General features: G+C 42.8%; 1 pseudogene; it reads right to left on the reverse strand.

The window, feature by feature from the left end:
- Positions 1-81: 81 nt before the first annotated feature.
- Positions 82-27,862, reverse strand: LOC132515542 (small ribosomal subunit protein uS8-like; annotated as a pseudogene).

The following is a 27,862-nucleotide window of genomic DNA, read 5'->3' on the forward strand; positions in this document are numbered from 1 at the left end:
AGAAAGCTGGCACTGCCCGTGTCTAGGAGGTGCAGCTGAGGAACAAAGAGGGAGTTTGTCTCAAGGGATGCCAACCCCACCTCATTCACAGGCTCCAAATTCATTCAGCCTCCGCTGGCCCACAGGCGTCCCCTCGCCCCGGGGGCCTGCCAGCCACTTCGACAAGGGGTTAGTGTCAGATCTGGGCAGCTCTCCCTGCCCGATGTGATGGGCATTCAGGTCGCCTGTGAGAATCGGAAACGGAGTTGCTCTTGTCAGCTGAAAACCAACATCCTGCCCCCGTCACCCCATGTGCTCCCTGCTCCCACCCCCACCCTCAGGGGGGCCCAGGAAACAAGCATATCTTGAGACGTGCGTCCATCGTGGGAAAGGGCACTGACTAGCTGGCCTGGCCACTGTGTGCAGGGTCCTGGGGGTCGTCCCTCTCCATTCACCTTCCCTCACCGGTCTCCTTACTTCTTACTCTGAAAGGGCTGCCTTTCCAGAGTGGGCCACCCTAAGCCACACCACTGGGAGAGGAGAAAGGAAGCGGAAGGAATTACCCCTTGTCCCAGGCAGCGCCCTGGGCACCTTGCATCATAATCTTGTAGTATCCCCTTTTATACAGATGAGGAGAAAGAGGCTTAGGCAGGCTGCCACTCAAGTCTGCCTAGTTCCGAGGTTCCAGACCTACCAAGACACAGGGAAGAAGGAGGTAGCAGAACAGCAGATCAAACTGGAGTAAGTCCAGGGCAGCCTCAGACTTAGGCACAACAGCCGGCCAGCTGCTCACAGCATGAAGTCTGGAGGTGTCTACACAAGGGCAGCCCAATACAGGCACGATGTGAGTCACGAGCTGAACACTAGGGATGGGGACAATGGTGTAAGAGCACCCATTTTGCAACCACACAGACTCAGAGTTGTGTGTTTTTTTTTTTTAATTAATAGACTGTTTTCTAGAGCAGTTTTAAGTGTAGAGCAAACCTGAGCAGCAAGTACAGAGTTCTCACATACCCTTGCCCTGACACACCCGAAGCCAACCCCACCTCTCACCCCATGACAACGTCCCCGACCTGAGCAGTACATTTGCTACAAATGATGAACCTATGCTGACACATCATTATCACTCAAAACCCACAGTTCACATCAGAATTCGCTTTTCATGTTGTATGTTCTATGAGTTTTGACAACTGTATAATGACGTGTATCCACCATTATAGTACCATACAGAATAGTTTCACTGCCCTAAAAATCCTTCTGTGTGTCACCTATTCATCCCTCATTTACTCCCCCTTGAACCCCTGACAATCACCAATCTTTGCACTGTCTCCAAAATTTTGTCTGTGAATGAAATTGAATTCATTTAAACTCTCCCAAAGCAAATATCCAGGCCCATATGTTTTCACTGTACAATTCTACCAAATGTTTAAATAAGAATTAGCACTAGTTCTACAAAATCTCTTCCAGAAAATAGAAGAGAATAGAATATCTCTCAGTCCTCTTTATAATGCTAATATCACCCTGATATCAAAACCTGATGAAAACAATATAAAAGAAAAAAAACCCTACAGACCAATATTCCTCATGAATATAGATGCAAAAGTTCTTAAACTATTAGCAAATAGAATTTGATAACACATAAAGAGAATTATATACCATGACCAAGTAAGATTTATTCCAGGGATGCAAGGCTGGTTCAGTATTCAAAAGTCTACCGTGGGGCTTCCCTGGTGGCGCAGTGGTTAAGAGTCCGCCTGCCGATGCAGGGGACACGGGTTCGTGTCCCGGTCCGGGAAGGTCCCACATGCCGCAGAGCGGCTGGGCCCGTGAGCCATGGCCACGGAGCCTGCGCGTCCAGAGCCTATGCTCCACAACGGGAGAGGCCACAACAGTGAGAGGCCCGCGTACCGCAAAAAAAAAAAAAAAAAATCTACTGTGTTACCAGGCAAAAGATGAAAAATTACACGATCATATCAATTGTAAAAAAAATCTTATGGTGAACTTCAACACTTATTCATGATTTAAAAAAAAAAACTCAGAAAACTAGAGAGGGAAACTTCTCAACTTGATAAAGAACATCTACAAAAAACCTACAGCTAACATTATACTTAATGGTGAAAGACTGAATGCTTTCTGCCTAAGATAAGAATGAAGGCAAGGATTAACCCTCTTACCACTCTTATTCAACATCATGCTGGAAGTCTTAGCCAGAGAAATAAGGCAAGAAAAAACATAATAAAATGCATATAGATAGAAAAGGAAAACTGTTCCTACTCACAGATGACATAATTGTCTATGTAGAAAATGCCAAGAACCCTACAAAAAAAAAATATTTAACTCCTAGAACTAATAAGTGAGTTTAGAAAGGTCATAAGATATAACATGAACATACAAAAATCAATTGTATTTATATAACTAACAAATTAAAATACCATTTACAATCACTCAGAAAAAAATGAAATCCTTAGGTGTAAATCTAACAAAACGTGTATAAGACTTATAGGCTGAAAATTATAAAATGATGGTGAAAGAACTCAAAGAGATAAATGAGAGACATACAGCATTCATGGATTGAAAGACTCAATATAGTAAATATGTCAGTTCTTCAGATCCAGCTGTAGATTTAACGTCATTCTTCTCTAAATTCCAGCAAGACTTTTTACAGATATAGAGAAGCTTATTCTAAAATTTATATGGGGGACTTCCCTGGTGGTCCAGTGGGTAAGACTCCACACACCCAATGCAGGAGGCCCAGGTTCAATCCCTGGTCAGGGAACTAGGTCCCTCATGCATGCTGCAACTGAGAAGTCCGCATGCCACAACTAAAAGATCTCACGTGCCGCAACTAAGACCTGGCACAGCCGAAGTAATTAAATAAATAAATAAATATATTTTTAAAATTTATATGGAAAGGCAGAGGAACTAGAATAGCTAAGACAATTTTTGGGAAAGAATTATAATATGGGAGGAATCAGACTCCCTGCTTTCAGGACTTATTCTATAGTTACAGTAATCAAGTCTGTGTGCTACTGGCAGAGGGAAAGACACATAGATCAATGGGACACAATACAGAACCCAGAAACAAACCCACACGAATACACCCAAATGCAAAAGTCATCCAATGGAGGAAAAAGAGGCTTTTCAACAAATGGTGCTGGAGTAATTGAACATCCAAAGAAGGGGGAAAAAATGAAATTTGACCCAAATCTCACACCTTATACAAAAAATTAACTCAAGATGGATAATAGACTTTAATGTAAAATGTAAAGCTACAAAACTTGGGGGGAAAATGTAGGAGAAAATCTTCAAGATCTATAAAAGGAAAAATGTATAAAATGTACTTTGTCAACATTAAAAATTTTTGCTCCAGGAAAGACTCTATATAGAGGATGGAAAGACAAACTACAGACTCAGAGAAAATATTTGCAAACCACATATCTGACAAAGGATAGAATATATAAACCTCGCTCAAAATTCAGCAGTTAGAATAAAAAACAAACAACCCAATTAGAAAGTGGCAAAGAGATATGTAGAGACATTTCACTGAAGAGGATATACAGATGGTAAAAAAGCCTATGAAAAGATGTTTAACATTGTTAACTATTAGGGAGATGCAAATTAAAACCACAATGAGATATCAATACAAATCTATCCAAATGGCTAAAATAAAAGGGTGACAACACCAAATGCTGGTAAGGATTCAGAGAAACTGGATCACTCACGCATTGTTGGTCAGATGTAAAATAGTACCCAATTCTGGGAAACAGATTGACCATTTCTTTAAAAATTAAATATGCAACCACCATGCAAACCAGCAATAGCATTCCTGGGCATTTATTCCAGAAAAATGAAAACTTATGTTCATGTAAAAACCTGTAAACACATGTTATAGCGGCTTTATTTGAAATAGTCAAAAACTAGAAACAACTCAGATGTCCTGCCAATTTTTTTACAAATACTAACAATGCCACTGCAATGACCATTGTTGTCACATGTCTTCCTGTATGCACAGGACAGCTTGGCAGACACTGCTGGATGCCTGCCCATAATCCAATCTCACCTTCTAAGGTTATTTCAATGAATGAGACAGACATGATCCCTGTTATTACAGAGCTCACAGTTTTGGAGGAGGGATAGACAAGTAAACAAGTTTATACAATTGATTGTTCGTAACCGGTTGTTATGAAGCCGTCAGTTCACTACCACCTCAACCCCAAAGGGTGCCAAACTCAGTACCTGACTTCACCATTTTGCACAGAGGAGCCTAGGACTCTTTTATATTTTTACGTAAAACTCATCACAAAAACTTCAAAGGACTAGGTGATAGCCCCAGGATCCCTAATTAAATGTCTGACTTAATTAGAAATCCAAATGCTGCTGAGGCTCTCTGATCAATGGAACGAGGAACAGTTTGCCCCTGCCAACTTTAACAATATAATAGCCAGTTATTTAACAGCAAAAGTGAGTTTACCTGGGAATAGTCAATGGAACTGCAATTCCAGATATGAAGACTACGGAAGGAGGACCACAGGCAAATCCAAAGAACAAAGACAGGGAACTTGCTTTTATAGGGAAAGGGGGCAATTTGGAGGGGCTGTAATAACCGAAGAGTCCATTGGAGGAAGCTGGGAGTCCAAAGTACGAAGCTTTCTCATTGGTTGGGCTGCTACAGTCTCTGATTGGCTGGGCTGTACTCTCACAGAGCGTTTTCTTCTTCCTGGTGGATTGTAGAGTAGGTAACACCTTCTTATCAGAGATGTAGGCAGAAGTCTCTTCTTGTTTAGAGTAATTGACATGCATGGTGGGTGTGTGACAGTTCCCATACAGACCCGTCCTGACTCCAATTTTAGCTGAGGTTTCTTTAATTAATTCCACACCTGATTTAATCATTTTGTAAAAACATTAGCTTTTCACCCTCTTCTTGGACCCACGTAAAGTTATTAAGGACCCATACACTAGAGTCAGAAAATCCCAACTTCTCCACTTCTTCACAATAAGTGACCTTTACTTAACTTCCTTAAGCCTCAGTTTCCTCTCTTGTAAGGAGAGACTTAATGAAAGTACCCATCTACTAAGTCAATTGTATAGATTTAAAAAAATATATGTATTAATACACTTAGCACAATGCCTAGCACACTGCAATTTCTCTATTCCATTATATGATAACAGTGAAACATTTGGATTATTCCCTTAGGATGAGTCTAAGGAGTAGAAGTACAAATCAAAGAGTTTAAACATTTTTAAATCTCATGAAACGTACCATACAATTATTTTCTAAGAAGAGCTAATGTACATTCCTGTGAGTTGAGTAGAAAGCACCCATCTCTCCTTTCCTTGCTAGCTTTGTGTGCTCTCATTTTTAAATCTTTGTAATTTAAAATCTGCATATTCCTTTCCTTTGTGTTTCTTTGATTATCAGCAAGGTTGAATGATTTTTTTAAATGTCTGCTAGCTATTTATATTTCCCCCTCTGTAGATTGTTGATTAATATCCTCTACCTATGTAATTATCAGGGTCTTCATTTTTATTGATTTGTAGGAGTTCTTTATATACTAAGGATATTCATTCTTTGCCAGCAGTGTGAAGTTTAATAAATACATGCAGAAGGAATGAAGGTAGTTCTACTGCTTTGTCACTAGAATGTGAGTAATGTTTATGAGTTGACGTATGTGATCTTCAAGGCTTTTAATTCTGCATGGATGATAGTGCTACCGTTTCCTTTTTTTTCTTTTCTAACTACCAATATGTCATCTTCCATCCTCCACAGACCTGAAGATACATCTTCTGTTTATCATTTCTAGGGTAGCTATAGTGGATCCCATTGGTGCCCCTTTTCCTACCCAGTGAATGTGAGTACTGCTGACAAAATTCTGCTGCCCTCTTCGGAACAGAAGTGCCCTGGACCAAACGAGAGCACCTCACCCGGGGAGGTTACACAACTCCCTCCTCCACCCCACCTGTCCACGGACCTCAGACAGTAATTGATTGACATTTGGATACAAAAGGCCCACTCTCTTACTCTTAGATGAGACGAACCTGGCAGCACAATTTGTGCTGTAGAGTTTTCCTGTAGGAGCTGACTGAAGCCAGGCTCTGGAGGAAACCACACTTCCCTAACTTTTCTCCTCTGCCCTATGCCATTTCTGTCACTCCCTTCTCCTGAGAGCATTCTCCCAGTAAATCCCTTGAACAAGAATCCCTCTCTCAGGCTCTGCTTCTAGGGAACCCAACCTAAGGCAGCAGCCTTTCCGGGAATACATATTTCTGTTTGTACCTTTGTTTCCCCAACGATTCTGAGTCACACTTCTTTGTGGCCACCCTGAGCATATAACTACTTGCTTTTCCTTAGTGGTTGAGTAAACCAAGTGGTGAATTATTTCAGTAGCTTGACCAAGGTCATCCAGTATGTTGGTTAATATTTACTGAGACCCCTGAGGCAAAGTGACCTAAATGTGAACTCTGGGCCATTGCTTCACATCCGGCCCTGATGAACTGAAATCTCACATCTCATTCACCTCCCCAGGGTTAGTTCCTTCTGAGCAGAAATGATGCACACTGACTCTGCACCTCCAGTACTGAAGGTACAGAAAGGGTCTCACCTGGGGGCCCAAGAGGCTGGAATATGTTGGTTTGCACAATCCTACAGTCAGAGCTGGAGAATACCATAGTGGTTGTGTAATCATACAGATGGCGAAATTGAGGCCCAGAAGGTGAACTTACTTATTCAAGGCCAGGCAGCACCCTAGTACTGCCACTGCAAGCCATTCTGGCACGGGGTGGGGAAAAATGGGCCGAACCATAACTTCTTTGCCTTTGATTCCCCCATTATCTCCTAATCTAGCAACACCCTTTCTGTTCCTTCTTGGCTACCCAAGTTCAACCCATGGTTGTTTGGCCTGAAAGAGACTCCCCTCGACCTCTTCACCAACTTTGCAGCCCTGCTTCACCTGCCTCAATCCGTCTTCTTGGTTCCTACACCCCAAGTGCTGCTGGAGAAAATGGCACAGGCTGACTGGTTCACAGCCTCCCCTCTCAGCTGACCCAGATTTTGACAACCGTTTGCTAATTTGTAGTTGGTTCTCCCCCTCATTCCCATCATTTCCCACCCCCTAACACACACTATGAAAAACTGCTTGAGGAAAGAGAGGTGCCAATGAATGCACCCCCCCAGAGCTTTCTCTCCTGCTGCAAGAAAATTTACATCTGCACTCCAGCCCCATCAGCTCCGCTCCTGTTAGGGAACCATTGACGGAAACTGCCCATCTTGACCACGCACGATGATAATGGCTTGCCTGAGTTGTCTCACAACAGGAGGTCCCGGTAAAGAATAGGTGCTGCCACCGAAAACTAACTGGGAGAATTCGGGAGGGGCCAAAAGGAGGAGGGAAGAAACGATATGTCCTGCCAACCTCCCCGAATCCTTCATGCCTGAATCCATCTTGGCTAAGAGATGCACGCACCATCAGGAAGGACCCTGAGTCAGATCAAATAGCGACCAAGCAAGATGATTGGTCAGAGACAACCCAGAAACTAACCTCATTACCATAAAACCTGAGACAGCATGCCACGTGGCAGAGCAGTTCTCCTGGGTTCCCTTACCCTGCTGCTCTCTGCCTGGACTCCCCTTCCCAAGAAAGTCTTTTGCTTTGTCAGTACGTGTGTCTCCTCAGACAATTCATTTCCAAGTGTTAGAAAAGAGCCCACTCTCAGGCCCTGGAAGGGGTCCCCCTTCCTGCAACACTCCCACCTCAGACTTGTTCTTCTGGTCACACTGACCCACTGGTAGTTCCCTGTGCACACTAGGCTATTTCTTGCCTTACTGTCTTTGCCCATACGGGTCCCTTCTTCTGGAACATCATCCCCACCTGCCTTCTCCCTTCCCTCTTGACTTGGTCCAGGAAGCCTTGTTTGACAGCCTAAGTCCCTCCACGGCTAAGCAAAGTGGGGTTCCTCCCTACCTGAGCAGCCTGCTGTGTGGATCACCACCAATCCACTTACTGCATTATAGGAAAATTTATTTCTGTATCCTTCTCCTCCAGGAAGCTGGAAGCTCCAGGCAGCCCAGGGCTGTGGTTTATCCCTGTTTGAAAGGTGTTCTAGCACCTGCACATGGGAAGCTCTCAGTACCTGGTCAAGCCCTGTGCCCTTCCTGTTCAGGTGGTTTCTAGGAACCCCCTGCCTTGTTTCTGTCACCCCCTGAGGTGGTGACAAAACTGTGGCAAATAATGGTAAAACCATTACCCCAACCATGTTGCACCGTTCACGTGGCCACCATCACAGAAACTGAGCTCAGCCACCAGAAGGTGATTTCTAAAAATCTCAAGCCCTTTGTATTTTTAAATACCGTGAAGGGGACTCATGCAATAAGAATATGTCTTTACAAAGTTTGCCTTTTCTCTCATCCACGACCCTGATACATTACAGCTGCTTCCATGCCAATGTCTTCAGCACTCCCCCTCATCATCCCTCTCACTTGCTTGTCCTTCTGACATCACAGGGGCCTAAAAGAACAAGACCAGCAAAGCCAGAGCCACTGCTGGGGGCAGAGAAAGAGAGGAAGGTGGCGTTCTTTTCCTGGGGGTGGGGGCAGGGAACAAGTGGCGCACACTCATTCCGTTTCATGAGTGTATCCTAGGTTACCTACCTATTTGCCTCCTAGTTAGGGGGTTTCTGATGTCTTGCTCCTGTAGCATATGTCTCAGAGAACACCTTGGGCCAGAGATGTTTGCCTCAGCACCTCCACTTACTAACTTTTTGACTTTTGACCTTGAACAAGTTCCTTATCCTCTGTGTGTCTCAGTTTCCTCAACTGTAAAATGGTAATAATAATTCCTACTTCATAGGGTTGCTGTGAAGATCAAACGAGGCAAAAAATGAAAAGTACTTAGAATATTTATTTTTAAATCACAGTTGTTGTGGCTGTTGATTTATTATCAAGCTTTTATCACCTGTTTTAACTTCTTATCTGAACACCAGACTGTTACCTTGATTTGGATATCCCGCAGGCATCTCAAATACAGGATATTTAAGATTCTATTATCACCAGACACCACCTCCACCACTTCCTGTCCCACTTTATCACCTACTAACCACCTCCTTCTATATCCTTCCTCTCAGTAGATGCCCTTACCAAACTCCACTCTCCCAAATAATACACCTAAGAGATGACCTACCATCCCAATTTCCTTGGGACTGAGGGGGTTCCCAGGACATAGGACTTTCAGTTTTAAAACTGGTAAACTTTGGGACTTCCCTGGTGGTCCAGTGGCTGACTCCATGCTCCCAACGCAGGGGGCCTGGGTTCAATCCCTGGTCAGGGAACTAGATCCCACATGCCACAGCTAAGAGTTCACATGTCACAACTAAGGATCCCACATGCTGCAGTGAAGATCCTGTACACAGCAACAAAGATCATGTGCCTCAACTAACACCTGATGCAGCCAAAAAAATAAATAAATATTTTTTTAAAAAAACAAAACAAACTGGTAAACTTCCACTGCCATATGATCCAGCAATCCCACTCCTGGGCATATATCCAGAGAAAACCATAATTGAAAAAGACACATGCACCCCAATGTTCATTGCAGCACTATTTACAATAGCTAAGACATGGAAGCAACCTAAATGTCCATTGACAGAAGAATGGATAAAAAGGTGGTACATATATACAATGGAATACTACTCAGCCATAAAAAAGAATGAAATTATGTCACTTGCAGCAACATGGATGGACCTAGAGATTGTCATACTGAGTGAAGTAAGTCAGACAGAGAAAGACAAATATTATATGATATCACTTTTATATGGAATCTAAAAAAAATGGTACAAATGAACTTATTTACAAAACAGAAATAGAGTAACAGATGTAGAAGATAAACTTATAGTTACGAGGGGTGGGGAAAGGGGGGATAAATTGGGAGATTGAGATTGACATATACACACTACTATATATATTATATAATAGATAATAAGGACCTACTGTATAGCACAGAGAACTCTACTCAATACTCTGTAATGACCTGTATGGGAAAAGAATCTAAAAAAGAGTGGATATATGTGTATATATATATATATATATATATATATATATATATATATAACTGATTCACTTTACTGTACATCCGAAACTAGCACAACATTGTAAATCAACTATGCTCCAATTAAAAAAAAAAAACCGGTAAAGTTCCAGGCAAACCAGGACAAGTTGGTTACCCTAATTCTTGATCCTCACCCCCACTTCCCACATCCATTGGCCACTTACTTCTGTAAGCTCAACCTCCTGAGTCCACCCCTCCATTCCACTACCACCAACCATGCCTTATCCTAGAGCTTCTTGTCTTCTGCCTGTGGTTTCCTGGAATCCACTTTTGCCTCCTTCCTGTCATTTCACCTAGGGTGACTAGAGTGACCTTCCTGAAAGACATAAGTCTAATGGCATAAATCTCCTACTAGGATTCTTCAATGGCTCCATGGCTCCTGTATGATCAGGCCACCCAAGATGGCTGTTCTCTTGCTCTCTATACCTCCCCCTGTAGGAAGTACCCTTCCTGCCTCACCTATACCCTACTCACATGACTGACCTTCTCTCTTCATCATAGAGCCTAATCAGTAAATGCCTACATACCTGCCCCCAGCCCCAGCTAGTGATTATTCTAATCTTTAGATCTATGATAGCTCATCAAAGGGGTACTGAGGGATGTGCATGCCCCTCTGCTGGACTCCCTGCTAACCAATGAGATGTCAATTCTCCCTATGACTGGTAACCTCCCTCTCCCCTTGCTGCCCTGTCCTGCCTGCCATCCGGTGGGGTGTCGCACCGGGACTCTTTTGCTTCAGAGGTGTAAGATCCTCCACCTATTAAATAATTGGTGTCTCTGTCACTGACTCCGGCTCTTTCTTCAGCTTGAGGCTGGGCAAGTCCAGGGCTTGCAGGCCTGTGAGGTGCAGCCCAAGAGCTCCCCTTACCCTTACTGTTAGTTCCAACTCTTTACCACCATTGGGGTTCTGATATGTCAAAACTCCACTGATAGACCACTATTTATACGTATTTTCCTATTTTTATAATTCTATATTATTAATAAGCACTCCTATTGCATAAAATGAAAGTCACAAATGCTCTATTGACCTAATACTCATAACCGTAATGTAAATGAGAACACATTTTGACCAAAATTCCTCTTAAGGTGGGTAAACTATCTTTGTTGGCAAAATACAGTGGTGAGTGCTTAGGCTGGGGTTGGTTTGTCTCTCCCATGTGATACAGGGGAGGAATTTATGTGCAGGACAGAAGGAGGAGAGGGAAAGAGACCAGAAAAATGGAGGAAAGGAAAGTGGGAGGAGGCAGAGGCTGTGTCTGGGATGTGCCCCTGACCTGGAATACTTGCCTCTGTCCATAGTCAGTAGCATTTTACTAAATTCATGAAAGAATCAGTGTCTGTGCATTGTTTGTGGAACTTGGTCGGAGGGCTGGGCTTTGCATCTGCTTTGACTTAGAGCAGCACAAAGCAGCAAGTGGGGGAAGCGATCAGAACCAGAGAGAAACCATGCAGAAGTCTTGTGATGTCACAGGCCATGGAATTTGGCTTCAGGTCAAGGTTACACAGACTTCCCAGGGATGGGGAGCCCCAGCTGGTACCCAGGTTGCACAACCCCCTTCATCTTCACCTCTACAAGTCCTGATTTGGGTTCAGGTGTCGCAATCCAACGTTGGCACAGAGAGCAGAGGAGAACAACAGGATGTGTCAGGCCTCAACAAAACATGACCATCTCCCTCTGACTCTGGGAAAGCCTGAGGAGGCTGTGGCTTTCCGCCTCTGTGCTCTGCTCAGGCCTCCCGTTCCCCTCATCCTTATCAAATGCATCCATCTTGTATAGTCATCCTCAGATTTTATCACCAAGGATCCCTGACACTTCTTCTCTTCTTCTCCCCTCTCACCCATATTTTGAAAGATTTTATTGACCAAAGTGCAGTTGCTCACATTTCACCCATTTTCCCATATTTTGGCAATCAAATGCTGTATAATGGTCAATGGAGATTTCTGATTTGCTTGAGATAATAAAATTAGTGCTGAATTGATATAACTCCAGATTAGAGCAAAGAAGCTTTATAGTTTAATAACAGCTAATGTTTACAGATAACTTACAATGCGCTGGGGCAGTAACCCATTGAGGTAGGCATTATTATTAACACAGTTTTACAGACAAGGAAACAGAAGAGATTAGTTTGTCCAGCATCACTTAGCAAGTAGGTAACAAGGCTGGGGTTCAAATTCAGGTGAGCTGATGACAGAGCCAAACTTCACTATCCTTAACTATTGCCAATGTGATTAAATGTGCTTTTAAAATATATAATTTCCATCATGTTCTGTGAAATACAGCACAAATTTGGAGCGCCTCTATCACTATCCCTACGAGTCCTAATATTCCAGGTGAGGAAACACTATAAAAAACAAATCCCTCTCACTTTTTGTTTCAGAGATTTCAAGAAGCTAGTTTGACAACTTAAAACTAGATAGTTTTAAAAAACCTATCTCCTTTTTTTAAACTTGTTCAATATGCTTTCTTTCTTTTTTTTAAATTTATTTATTTATTTTATTTATTTTTGGCTGTGTTGGGTCTTCGTTTCTGTGCGAGGGCTTTCTCTAGTTGCGGCGAGAGGGGGCCACTCTTCATCGCGGTGCGCGGGCCTCTCACTGTTGCGGCCTCTCTTTGTTGCGGAGCACAGGCTCCAGACGCGCAGGCTCTGTAGTTGTGGCTCACGGGCCTAGTTGCTCTGCCGCATGTGGGATCTTCCCAGATCAGGGCTCGAACCCGTGTCCCCTGCACTGGCAGGCAGATTCTCAACCACTGCGCCACCAGGGAAGCCCTCTTTCTTTTTTTTTTAATTGAATACTATAAACTACTCTACCCCAAAATACAACAGAGGCTTCATACGCTAATCATTTGCATAACTCTGAGTATTCCTCTTCCCTATTGGAATACAGATACCAATTTTCTCTGCTTTGACAAGTGTGTGTATACTCTTTGTGGTACTATTTTGCATTCTGTCCTTTTTCCTAAATATAGTTTCAGATGTTCTCCGCTGACATGATCCATGTATTGGTCTTTTGAAGTTGGTTCTGTTATGTTAATGTGTGGCAGCTGGCTACTTTACTGTCCAATCTGGGGCCATAGGGCTATGTGATGAGTATGAGCTATAAAGATTTGGGGGTTTTGTTTTAACAACTGATCTTCTTTTCTTTTTAAAATTTTTTACTTAGGACATTTTCTCAGAAGTGGGACTGCCAGTCCCAAGAGTAGCAAGGCATATCGGGGAAAATATGGCCATTGGAGTTAGGCCTCTATTTGAATCCTTTCCTCGTCACTTACTCTCAGGTGGCTTCAGACATGTTGCTTAATCTCTTCCTAAGCATCATAGATAGAATGGTAATAATACTATCCCCACAGGGTAGTGACAAGGATTAACAATAAAATAAAAGACATCAAACATATAATATACCCTAATTAAATGGAGGCAGCTGTTGTATTACTAATTTAAGGGTTTTTTTTTTTGCAAGTTACAAGCTTACTTTCCAGCTTGCACAATAAATAGCTTAATTATTAATTAAGACTTAATAATTGAGATTGATCGTGATTTAATATGTTTTCTCTTTAAGGTTTTTTCTGTTTGTGTTGTTTTGTTTTGTTTTTTAAGGCGGCGCTGTGTGGCATGTGGGATCTTAGTTCCCCAACCAGAGATCGAACCCATGCCCCCTGTATTGGGAGTGCAGAGTCATAACCACCAGACTGCCAGGGAATCCCCTAAGGTATTTTCTTTGCCACTGGGCCTCCCAGAGACAGCACATCTTAATTCAAATGTCAACGGTGGAATTTATCAGCTAATAATGAACTATGGAGGGGAGGCTAGTAATAATATCACCCGTGGCTTCCCTTCACATCCATGCCATGTTAATAGCTACCATTTATTGGTCACTATCTACATGCCAGGCATAGCACAAAAAGCTGTATTGTGTTTTCTGACTTAATCTTCACAGCCCTATGGGTTATGAATCACAATGACCATTTTTAAAGATGAGAAAACTGAGTCACAATGAGGTTATATAAACTGTATGAGGCAGTACAGATAGAAGAGGCTGCATTTGGTTTCAAACCCAGGTCTACGTGACTCCGACATGACTCCATGTTCTCTCTTTCACATCAGGCTGCTTCCCAGTGAACTGGATAAGTAACTATAAAGTAATCATTAATGTGTCAACATGCAGGGAATATTCTGGATCATGCTTGGATCTCTCTGGAGTCCACTGTTTTGATGTTCATTCTTTGCTAGACCCCTACACTGGAAATCATAATGTAATTTGATATTATTATCCTCAAGGCAAAACTTTCAACTCCCCTACCTTCAGCTTTAAGCCCACCTCTGCTATTACTCACCTTGGGCAAGTTCCTTAACTTCCTTCACCCTCAACTTTCTAATCTATAAAGTGGGAATAATAATAGAGCCCCACTTAAAGGGCTATAATTTTAAAAATTAAATGAGCTAATATATGGACAAATCCCTAGTACAGTACCTGGGACCTAGTAAGTATTTAATAAATGTTACCTATTATTATAAAAATAATAGATTATTATTAAATGAGGAAGTAACTTATTTCCAGCTTAGATGTCCTTGCTGTGATCTCTTTCCTCCCCTGCATGCTTCCCCCCTCGTATCACCCTTGGTGCAAAAGCTATTTGGAGACTATTTCTGCCCAAGGATAGGAATCTGGGAAGACAGCAAAATGAAACCAACCAGGCTTTAAAAATTCCTCTCTGCTAAGATGGCTCTGAGCCAGGCCTGCTGGCAGTCAGAATGTATGAACCAAGGGGAGATGAAGGGTACAGTTGCCTTCAGAAAATGCCACTGCCAGGATCAATCTCTGGCCTGGAGTCAGAGCTCTCCTCCTCAGTGACGAGGCAAGCTGGACTGGACAAGCAGCCTCTGTTGCCCCAGAGGCCACCGCAGAGGTCAGGCCCTAATCCCCAAGTATCACGCAGCCTGGCACTCCCACCAGCAGAGTGAGGACAGAGCCAGGGCCACCAGGTAGGTCCCCTGTCAGGGCTGGACAGTCTGGGCCAGGATGTAACACATCCATTCCCAAGCAGGCCAGAGGGGTGCTTCCCCAACGTACCTAGAGGCAAAGTAACAAGGGTCATCAGAATAGTCATGAGCAAGCCAAAGGCAAGGTTGGGAAAGAGAATCCAACCTTCCAGATAAAGGAAAAGCAAGTGAAAAGGTCCTCAGGGAGGAGGGCGGGTGAAGAGTAAACAGAAAGGCACTGTGAGCTGGACAGCAGAGAGCCAGGGCAAGAGTGGTTCCAGGTGAGGCACGAGGCGGCAGACTAGGCCCTCAGGACCTTCTGGCTGTATTGAACATTTTCATTTTCACCCTAAAGTTAATGGAACATTTTAAGCAGAGAGCCGTGATCAGATTTACATTTTTTTAAACGATTCACTCAACAAACATTCTTGAGCGCCTACAACAAATTATGCAAGATATTAAGAAGAGACTGGAAAAAGTAACACTTACTGAGCACTCGATTTTGCAGGGCAGTAAGACTAATCACCAAAATGATCATCATACCATGTGGAAAGTTAATGCTTCATAAGAAAAGCTTTGTAAATGGAGTATATGTGATTCAAAGGCAGAAGAGGGTGTTTCTAAATGAGGGATCTGGAAAACTTCATGTAGAAGGTGGAAGAGGCATTTATACACGTGGGTATAATGTAGCCTAGTGTAGTGTAGACATTGTAGAGTGTTGACACTAGTGTCTGATGACCTGCGCCCAAAGCCTGGCTCTAGCACTTACATAAGAGTTGTGAGACCCTGGGGCTTCCCTGGTGGCGCAGTGGTTAAGAATCCACCTGCCAATGCAGAGGACACAGGTTTGATCCCTGGTCCGGGAAGATCCCACATGCCGCGGAGCAACTAAGCCCGTACGCCACAGTTACTGAGCCTGCACGCTAGAGCCCGTGAGCCACAACTAATGAGCCTGCATGTCACAACTACTGAAGCCCGAGAGCCTAGAACCCGTGCTCTGCAACAAGAGAAGCCACTGCAAATGAGAAGCCCACATATCACAACATAGACCCAATGCAGCCAAAAATAAATAAATAAATAAATTTATTTTAAACAAAAGAGAGTTGTGAGACCTTGAGCAAGTTGCTTAACGTCTTTCTTCATTAGTATTATTTTTATTAGAGCCAGACCTTAAAGACAAACAGGATTTGGACATACAGAGATGCAGGAGGGGGAAATATAGGTGGGAGGTGGGATGGGGAAGAACATCAGTAAAGACAGGAAGGGCTTGAAAGCGGAAGAGCAAAGCAGCTTCATTTGGCTGGAGACAAAGTGTGTTAGAAGAACTGTGTAGTCAAGAAGGGTATTAACACTTTTTGAATGTTTACCAGGTACCAGAACTCTACACACATTAATACATTTAATCTTCACAACAACCCCACGAGGAAGGTGGATTTCTTTCATCTTGCACACAAGGAATTTGGTGCTCTAAGACGTTGAGCAGCTTGACCAAGTTCGTAACTGGAAGAGAGAGGAACTGAACCCGAAACGTCTCACTCCAAAGTTCACACCTGCTCCACTATGACCACACTTACGCTGCCCCCACACACACACGCACCACCAGAATGGGACCGCATCTTCTCCTCAGCGAATGCCCCACGTTCCCCAAGCACATAACGGCTTTGATCACTGAGGACATTCCAGAGCCTGATCCATGCCTGGGAAGGTAGTTCTGAAAAAGGTACTCCAAAAATGCTTTGAGCAAAAACACATTGTCAGACCAAGTACAATGCCTTCCAAAGGGGGCTCTTTGAGGAGTTCCACATTCATTTGGATGTGTAAGATCTCTGGTGGTTTTTAAAGCATCAGTCAAGTTACTTTACATTCACACCTCTATGTTACCTTGGAGTGGTAGCAAATTAAGCCGGAATCAGCTATTCACACTGAATGATTTTATAAAGCTTGCTTCGTTCCCACAGCTCGGCTACTTTAAATGCAAGCTACTTGCCTAAGGAAGCAGATATGGTGGAAACTGCATTAAAAGAAGGTGCTATAAATCAACTCCAAGATCCTGGACCCTTTCCTTCCAGAATATTCCCTTTTCATTGATTCTCCTAGTTCTCAGTCAAGTTTGAAAAAAAAGATACTGTAGAGTATGGGCAAGAAAATGTTATTTCTGTCCAAAAGGAACCATTAATGACTGAAATGTGCCTTTTATATGGTAGAGTAAATTCTACCAGGAAAAAACAAACAAACAAACCAGCATGTCTTTGAGAATGAAAATCGACAGTTGAGAGAGAACTGACATTTGGCTGGTTTAAAAATAGATCCTCCAATAGAAAGAGCATCTGCTAAAAATACAAACCAGCACAGGCCCTGCTGCACTCTGAACAGGTTATTAGGCTACTCAAAAATGCCCTATTTTTAGGACTGTGGAGCCAGGAAACACAGGCTGGCTTCAGTGGCTCAAATAAACACGTAAGACAAGGACACACAGAGTCGTCTCCAAAGTACCTAGAAGTAAGGAGTTGTAATACCGAACAAAATCTTCTGAGGCGAAACGCTGATGTCATAGCTTTTCTATGTTGCTGAGGTTAATGGAAAGGGGTGTGAGGTGACGACTGGATCCATTTTCATTTTGTTGGTGGACGCATGGATTGTTAGCATTGGAGGGACCATCGAGACTGCCTAGTACTGGACGTTCGATTTGATTGGCTGCCCGGGATCTGAACCCTCTGATTCCTCCCCTGGGGAACTCTCCATTTCAGGAGGGTTGATGGCCAACAGAGCCTGCCTCCCTCTCTAGGAAGCTGTTTTCCAGTCTGCCGTCGTCGGCCCCCGCCTCCATCCCCACACCTGCCCCCGCACACCGAGCTCAGGATGTCAGATGCACCTGCTCAGGTTTTTGAGTCAGAAACTAATGACACAAAGGAAAGAAAGCAGAGCATTCTTTCCGAGAGTAACAGCAAAGGCAGCAACATCCAGTTCCCAAGGGCAGCACAGCCAGTGGTGCCAACAGGGGTGTCCCTTGCCCACTCCCGGCAGGGGCACAAGCTGTGTTGCTCAGCGTTCAATGGCACGGTGGGTAGCTGTGCTGGCTTCGAGAGAGTCTGGCCCTTCACTGAGATGCTGGCCTCGGTTCTGCCCATTCAGTCTTCTCTGTTCTTACCAGTTCTCTCCGTCTGGTTCTTCAAGCTTGCTAGGAATCCTGTGAGCTGGCCAACAGCCCTTCAATCAGTTCATTTTCTGTTGAAATTGCCCAGAGGCAATATTTCTTTGCAGCTAAGAGCCCTGACTGCTATAATAATCCAACTCTGTTATTTTACAGATGAAATTAAGAATGAGAGGGGAAAACACACAGCTAGTTAGCATCAAATCCAGGCCCCACAAGCAGGTCTCCTGGCAGAGTTTGGGCACTTGCTCCCACAAGACACAGCCTTACAGAGGCTCAGAGGGCACCTGTGGACATGCCCTCTGTCCCTGACAGGCCCTCTCCGTTCTTTCCTGCCCAGAGGTCACCACTGTCATGGCCCACCCACCTAATTGTCTACGTCTTTCCCGAGTGATTCCAAATGTCATAACCCACCTGCCCTTGGTCACTTTCCCCCTGAGCCCTTCCGGGTTACAAAGTCTCCCTTCTTCCAAAACATATTTACTGAATACCTACCATGTGCCTGACACTACCCTAAGCACTAGGGTTCCCATAGTGAGAAAGCAGAAATGGACTCGGATATCACGAGTATTACGGTATAGAGGGAAAGACAGGTATGAATCAAATAATCAGGCAAGCATATAATTACAAACTTACTACAAGCATAAGCTGTTATGACTGCATATAACGGAGGGGTCTTTTCTAGTCTAGAATTCAAGAAAAACTCCCTGAGAAGGTAGTGTTTGAAACGAGATTGAAAATCTGTTAAGTTCATTTGGTGAAAAGAGGGGAGGGAGAATTCTAGGGAGAAGAATTAGCACTCCACAGGTCCTGAAACAGAAGCACAAAAATGGGCAGCACAAAAGAAAGCCAGTGTGTCAGAGCAAGGGGTAGAGTGAAAAGAGCTGGGCTGAGATGTGGGAGGATAGAGCCGGGTCATTCAGGGCCTTAGGCCTTGTTAAGGATTTTGCTCAGGGCAGCAGGCAGCCACTGAATGATTTTAAGCAGAGGAAAGACGCAGGTCATGCTGTGTTTTGAAAAGATGGCTGTGGCTGCCCTGTGGAGAATGAATTGGAGAAGAGACGGCAGTGAACATATGCAAACAAATTAGTAGTCCATTGCCATGGTTCAAGGGAGAAGTGATGGTAGCGTTGGAGAAGGAGCGATGTGATCAGACTGGAGAGAGATTCGAGAAAAATCCGCAGAACTTGGTGGCTGGGGAGACTGGCGAGAGGATATGAAGAATGATGCTGCATTTCTGGGTAGATAGTGGAGCTATTTGTCAGAATACACACTGTAAAAAGGCCCGTTTTGACCCAGGACACTGTAAGTTTGGTTTTAAATAAACTGAAGTTGCAACACCTTTTAGACATCTCAATGGAAATGTCAAAATATATGGATCTGAGGCTCAGGAGAGAGGATTTGGCTAAGATATACTTTTCAGTGTTATTATTATATAGATGATCATTGAGCCATGAGTGCAGATGAGTTCACTTGGGGAGAGAGTACAGAGGGATAAGAGAAAAGAGGCTTAGGAAAAGACCTTAAGGATTGCACCATTTGAAGATCACAGAGGGGAGGGTGATCCAGCAAACAGTACTAAGAAGGAGGAGAAAAACCACTGAGATTTCAAAAGCCCATATTCAAACAAGTATGCCTGAAATTCCTTGACCTGGCTACTGACCAGGAAGTATTTATTGACAAAACAACAGCACATAATTACTATGGGCTTCGAGCTTTGGAATCAGACATTTTGTCATTCTGGTTCTGAATTAGAATCCCTAAACTTCCCAAAAATCAGGTCCCAGAGAAATGAAAAGGCAGAGCACAGAGGGTTTTTAGGGCAATGCAATTACCGTGTACAATAATGGTAGATACGTGTCATTATACACTTGTCCAAATTCATAAAATGTACAACACCAAGGGTGAAGCTTAATGTAAACTATGGACTTTTGGTGATAATGATGTGTCAATGTAGGTTCATCAGTTATGACAAAGGTACCACTACAGTGCAAGATGTCGATAATGGGGGAGGCTGTGCGATGCAGTGGCAAAAGGGCATATGGGAAATCTCTTGCGTTCAGTATGACTGTGAACCTAAAACTGCTCTAAAAAATAAAGCCTATTTTTAAAAAAAGGAGAAAAACCAGGAGAATGTTTCACAAATGCCAAGTTAACAAGTGGAGCTGGTGTCCATAGCATCAAATGCTGCTGAGAGGTCAGGTAAGCTGAGGATTGAAAGGTTGCCAATTGGCTCAAGCAATGTGGAGGCCATTGTTAATCTTAGGGAGGATCATTTTGATGGCGGCTGGAGTGGAAGCCAGGATGATGTGAGTTGGGAGATGAGGAGTGACTAGGAGGCAAGAAAATGATGACGGCAAGAAAGTAAACAGTTCTTGTGTGAAGTCTTACCACACAGGGGAAGAGGAGACGTGGAGCGGTGGGGGAAGTGGACTCCAGGGGGAATTCTTTAGGAGGTACAAGGCTTGAGCACCCTTAAATGCTGAGGAGAAGCATACATAGGAAGAAAGAAGTTGATCATGTTCTATAATATGGACTTGAAAATTGTTAACGGGTAAAGCTATCTCCCAGGAAATATTGATGCTTTTATATGGGTGTTTGATGACTTAACCCAAGTAATAGATGATGTGGGACTTCCTAGGTCATTACACTGCCCCAGGCAGAGTTCACTGCTCTGTCCTGTCTCCAACTCTTGATTGGTATCTTTTGCAGTACTCTCAATGTCGCAATGTGATTTATCACCCGTTTCTCCCACTCACTGCATTTCCTAAATTTGTATGTTGTACGTTGTATGTTCTATATTTTACTCGTCTTTATACCCCTGAGAAACAGGACTATGGCATTGCAGAATATCCTAGAATTGAAAGATATAGTAGCTCTGCCTGACCCACTGAACTCAATAAATACTTAACTGCATGAATGAACAAGTAAACAACAATAAAAACAAGATAGAAAGAGGACCTCTGAAGGAGAACACTGGAGTTCAGAAGGGACTTTTCATGTTCCATCAAATCTCAGCCACTTGTAAGAACTCTAACTTCATCAATGTAGCTAGCCCTGGTGGCAAGATAATCCCTGTCTTTCCTCCAAACAGTATGACTTCTGACCAGCACACAGTGACAGTAATATGAGTCCATCAGGCTCTGCCAGGAGCAACCCAGGAGGAGGATGCCACAAGGCTTGACCTCAGGGATTGAAGACCTGGTGAGCTAAGTCAGCACTTCTTTGGCCAAGACAATTTCTCAGAGAATCCAGGCCTCTTAAATCAAACTTTGCCTGAATTCCAGGCAAAATGGAGCAACACTCTGGCATGAAGGGGCATAAATCATCCCAAACATAGGGTAGTTGCTTCAAATCTGGGCTGCCTGCTGCCTCTGGAGACCAGTCTAGAATGTGCTATCTTCTCTGTCTTCTTTCACTCCTCGAATAGTCCAGGTCTGGGCAACTGCATTGTTTTTTATGAGAAAAAAACCTCTAAAGTTTCTTATCTCACCCTCTCTCCTGAATGGTCCTATCCAGCGGGAATCTGCTGCATCTAATTTTTCTTTCACCTGGAATTCAAGCACAATGTTATGAATTGGCACACTTCCCTCTTTTTGCCACCACTGGGTACCCTCGCCTTCCTCCTGTGCCTGCTCTGTGTGCCAAGGAACCAGTTGCCGTGGACCATAGCCCTTGGGTTCCCTTGCCCTCTGGGTTCCAGGTGGGTTCGTGGAGGTATGAATGGGAGGTACTAGAGGGAGGTAGAGAGCTAAAGGAATGTGAAGTCAATGTATTTCACCATCCCTCTGTGATCTGCACATGGTTCTGGAATGGTTGCATCCCTCCGCAGCCTCAGCCCCCACTGGGGATCCCCTCCCTCATGATACCAGCTCCCACGGGCCCCAAGGGGTGGCAGAGACCACCACCCTGAGGCTAGCCCCGTGGTGCCTTAACCTGCCCTTACCTCTGTAAATAGTCCCTTTGTCCAATTCTCGTGAATTCCACCTGAGTGTACTTCTGCTTCCTGCCAGGACCCTGACTGACACACCTGGGGGACAAGGGATAAACAGTTGGAAAATCAAATGACGATATGAATCAAGCCATAACAAACATGAGAAAAGTTTAAGCCCCTGTCAAGCAAGTAGTCCATCTTCCTTATTTATAGAAATGTACTCCCCAAATCTGTCTCAAAAACTCTTTCTTGTGAGTTACAGGGTGCCACTTGTGGTTTTCACTAAGATGGGTAAAGTTCTGACTAAAAGACATTTTCAAATGTCAGTTGATTTATATTTTTTTTTCTGCAACACTGAGCAACGTTGATTAATGTGGAGAGGTCTGTTCATTTTCAAAGGATTGGTTTTTATAAATAGGCATTAAGTAAAATTGTGAAGTAAGTAAAAATCTGTGTTTCCCCTCCCCTTCCCTCCTTTCATGCTACTCTGGGGCTCTGGATCTCTTCTTCCACAGGAAAACAAGGAGAAAAACTAGTACCCCAAGCTGTTAGTGACCCATTACAACTCTTTAAAATCCTAAAATGACGCCAAAACACAGTATATCTTGTTTTTACACACAGCACCTCTCACTCCTATTTCCCCAGTGTATAAACACACACACACACACACACACACACACACGCACACAACACACACATGCACACAGAAGCATTTGACAGAGCAGAGCATACATGTGGGCTTAAGCTTGCTCAGTAGGCACAGGACAAACTGGAAAAATAGAAATATATGTATTATATTTTTAAATTTATCTTTACACATATATATCTGGAGAAATAATGGGGAAACTGTCAAGAGAAAGTTGGGTGTGTGTCCAACACACATTGTGGCCATTTGATGATGGTGGTGGTTCAGAATAGAGACATCATTTCATCTTTTTTTTTTTTTAAATATTAGCATCATCTTGTTCTTTTTTTTTAACTAATTTTTTGTTTTTTTTTGTTTTTTTTTTTTTTTTTTTGCGGTACGCGGGCCTCTCACTGTTGTGGCTTCTCCCGTTGCGGATCACAGACTCTGGACGCGCCGCTCAGTGGCGGCCATGGCTCACGGGCCCAGCCACTCCGCGGCATGTGGGATTTACTCAGACCAGGGCATGAACCCGCGTCCCCTGCATCGGCAGGCGGACTCTCAACCACTGCGCCACCAGGGAAGCCCTATTTTATTTATTTATTTTTGGCTGCGTTGGGTCTTTGTTGCTTCACACGGGCTTTCTCTAGTTGCGGTGAGCGGGGGCTACTCCGTTGCGGTGCGCGGGCTTCTGATTGCGGTGGCTTCTCTTGCTGCGGAGCACAGGCTCTAGGGCGCACAGGCTTCAGTAGTTGTGGCACGTGGGCTTCAGTAGCTGTGGCTCGCGGGCTCTAGAGCGCAGGCTCAGTAGTTGTGGCGCACGGGCTTAGTTGCTCCGTGGCATGTGGGATCTTCCCGGACCAGGGCTCGAACCCGTATCCCCGGCATTGGCAGGCAGATTCTTAACCACTGTGCCACCAGGGAAGCGCCATCATTTCATCTTTCTTAAAGGTTTTCTTTTTCAAGTTTGCTGTATTGTTTATCCCTCATACTTCTGAATATCCTGTATTCCTTTCCTCTGATTCTGCTCACACTCACCTTTTTAAAATCTCTTATTCATGACTGTAGCCAGACTGCTCCAGACAATATAACTATCTGGCTCCCCAAAACTTTCATTTTTCCATTAAAGGAAATACTGTGGTGATGGTTTGGAACTCATGAGTTACCTTTTTTTAAATTCCACTTCCAATTAATGTGGCACCTTATAGTAGCTGACAAGTAGGCATGTCAGGCGTGCTTTTACTATTTTTGAGACAAGAAAGTTATGGGAAAGACATAAACTCTATTAAGGTTGATGGATTGCTTAATACTGTACCTGTGTCGAGTACTGATGTGAGCTTAGTCATAGGAAAAGCAATCACTCACACCTTCCCCCCCCAAATAATGAAAATAGCACCAAAATAAATGAGCTGATGGAATTGGATTAAAAGATGTACCATCTCCCCAACTTCCTTTTGAACAGCTTCCTAATGCCTCGGCATGTGAGATTTTCTATGGGCTGCCTCCTACCTGTGTCTCTAACCTTCACCCTATCCTCCCGGTATCCTTAAATCAGCAGGCCTCTGTGCCTTATTCCCAAACCCAATACGAGAGAGGACTCAGAGATTTGTCACAGCCTTTACTTCTTCCCTCTTTCCTTTACAAAATATTTAGCATGCATTTATGTTCCATGTGCTGGAGAAGGAGGGCTTAATCCAGCCCAGAGTTGGCTGGGACCCAATGGGTAAGGCTGCCTAATTCCACAACCAGTTAGCTTTGCCTAGGCTATGCTTCCAAATTAGCCCCTGGTAATATAGGTGATATTTTCACTTCTGTCTTTACCCTTTTATTATATTTCTTGAAGTTGTTCAGAACCTGAAGGGCAAGAGGAATGCTGCTTATTGTGTGTGGGGGGGGAGGGGGGAAGACCCTTGGAGTTGAGGACCAGACACTGTCTAAACCGCTAGAGATAGGACAGCATGACCCCAGTTCTAATAGAGTTTACATTCCAAAGGAGGAAGACAGTTGATAAACAAAGATCAAAGGTAAATTCAGATAATGGCAGGTGCTAGGAAGGAATGAACTGTGTAATGTCATGGAGGGTAACAGAGTGGATGGGGATGCTTTAGACTGGGGGCAAAGGGAAGGTTCTCTAAGGAGGTGACTGTGGTGAGTCTGAATGATAAGACATGCAGATGAGATATGTGAGGAGCTTTCCAGGAAGGAAACAAGTGAAACATCTTGGGCATGTGAAAGAGCACAGAGTAGGCAAAAGAAGATGTGCGTGGCTTTACTAATAAGATGGAGAGTGAGATAAGGTCAGAGACGTAGTTAGGGAGAAGATGACATAAGGGAAGGAATTTGAATTTTCTTTTAATTCTGATTAGTAAGTCTCCTACTGATTTTAAGTAAGAGATCTGATATGATCTGATTTACATTTTTTAACTTTTTATTTTGAGATAATTATAGGTTCACAGGAATTGCATAAAACTGTACAGACAGGTCTCCTGAAACTTCACCCCTCCTCACCCTATGTTAGTAACTTATATAACTATATACATACAATATATAGAGTACCTATATGTAATATAGTACAATAATGACACCATGAAATTGACATTGCTGCCACCCACAGAGCTTATCCAGATTTCAACAGTTCTATAGTTGTACTTGTGTGTGTGTGTGTGTGTGTGTGTGTGTGTGTGTGTGTGTGTGTGCGTGTCTATATTTAGAGGTGATTTTATAACAGGAGTAGTCTTACCACCACCACAATGAAGATGCAGAACTGTTCCATCATGTAACTCCTTTGTAGCCACTCTTCCCACTTCCCCCAAAGCCCTAATCCCTGGCAGCCACTAATCTGTTTTCCATCTCTATATTTACAACAGTTAAAGAATATTATATAAATGGAAGCATACAGTATGTAACCATTTGAAATTGGCTTTTTTGACTCAGCATAATTTCCCTGAGATCCATCCACCTGGTTGTTTATGTCAATACTTTGTTTCTTTTTATTGCAGAGTAGTATTCCATGGTATGTATGTACCATAGTTTATCATCCATTAAAGGATATCTGGGTTGTTTCCAGTGTTTAGCTATTATGAATAATATGAACATTCATGTGCAGGTTTTTACATGAACATAAGTTTTCATTTCTCTGGAATAAATGCCCTGTTTATCATCCACTGAAGGACATCTGGGTTGTTTCCAGGGTTTAGGTATTATGAATAATATGAACATTCTTGTACAGGTTTTTACATGAACATAAGTGGTCATTTCTCTGGAATAAATGCCCAGGAGTGAGACTGCTGCATTGTACTGTAAGTGATTTTTTGGTTTTAAAAGAAACTGCTGTTTTCTAGAGTGGCTGTACCTTTTACGTTCCCACGAGCAATGTATGATTAGTGACCCAGTTTTTCTGTATCCTCACCAGCATTTGGTGTTATCACTAATTTTTATTTCTGCCATTCTGATAAACATATAGTGATATTTTATTTGTGGTTGTAATTTACATTTCCCTAACGGCTAATGATGTTGAACATCTATTCATGTGCTTATTTGTCATCTGTACTTCAGTGAAATGTCTCTACATGTCTTCTGCCCATTTTCTAACTGGATCGTTTGTACTGTCGAATTTTGAGTGATCTTTGTATGTTCTAGAACGTAGCCCTTTGCTAGATACGTGATTTGCAAATATTTTCTCCCAAGCTGTAGCTTATCTTTTCATCTTCTTAACAAAGTCTTCACAGAGTAAAAGTATTTAATTCTGATGAAGTCAAATTTATCATATTCTCTTTTTTTTGGGTTTGGTTTTTTTTTTGGATTGTGCTCTTGGTGTGAAGTCTAAGAAGTCTTTACTTCATCCTAAGTCCTGAAGATTTTTTATGTTTTATCTAAAAGTTTTGTGGTTTTATGTTTACATTTAAATCTTGGACCTATTTTGAGTTAATTCTGTAAGGATTAGCTCAAGGTTCTTTTATTTTTATTTTTATTTTTTTGCTTTAGGGTGTCCAATTGCCCTAGCACCATTTGTTGAAAAGGCTAGCCTTCTTCCATTGAATTGCGTTTGCAACTTTGTCAAAAATCGCTTGGGCATATTTGTGTGTGTCTATTTCTGGGTTCTCTATTTTGTGCCATTGATCTATATGTTTTTCTATCAGTAGCGCACTGTCTTCACTACTGTAGCCATATAGTAAACTTAACATCAAATAGAGTGATTCCTCTGACATTACTACTGTTCCTTTTCAAACTTGTTTTAGCTATTCTAGTTCTTTTAGCTTGACATAAAGTTTTAAATAAGCTTCTCTAATATAAAAAAATGCTTGCTGGGACTTTGATAGGAATTTCATTAAGCTTATAGATCAATTTGAGGAGAATTAAAATCTTTACTATGTTGAGTTTCAATAAATGAACAATAAATGAAATGGTATATCTCTCATTTGTTTAGATCTTCTTTGTTTTCTTTCATCTGCATTTTATAATTTTTAGCATACAGATCCTGTATGTGTTTTGTCAGATTTATATCTAAGTATTTAATTTTCTGTGGAGCTATTGTAAATGGTATTGTGTGTTTAATTTCAGTTTAATTTCAGTTTCCACATATATTTTGTTTGTAGATTTTCCTGGTGTGTTCATCTTGTAAACTGCTACCTTGTTGAACTTATTTGTTCTAAGATTTTTCTTTTTTCCTCTGGGGCATTTTATTTGCATGTATGTATTACATCCCTGGAAAAAGAATCCAAGGATTTTCCCTCCTGTGTGTTTTCATCTTGCTTCTTCATGGTCCCTGATGCCAGCTGAGGTTGTCAGTACAATGAAACCAAAGTGATGGGACAGGAGCAGTTTATTCTGCCATTTTTCTAGATCTTTGAGTTGCACATCAAATCTGAGGCTGATCATTCCACAGTTATTTAGCCTGCCTATGAGGTTCACAACAATCTTCCCAGCCCTGTGATCATTGATGATTTCAAATTCACCAATGTAACCATGCTTCATCATCACAGTTAGAAACCAGTTGGTGACTTTGGAGCATGGCCTAATAAGAACCTGTCATTGGCCTCTCTTTTAGGCACTGTTGATGCTCTTGAGAGCATCAGTCAGGACAGTCATTCACACCAT

The sequence above is a fragment of the Lagenorhynchus albirostris genome, chromosome 2, assembly GCF_949774975.1.
Source record: "Lagenorhynchus albirostris chromosome 2, mLagAlb1.1, whole genome shotgun sequence".
Classification (NCBI taxonomy): domain Eukaryota; kingdom Metazoa; phylum Chordata; class Mammalia; order Artiodactyla; family Delphinidae; genus Lagenorhynchus; species Lagenorhynchus albirostris.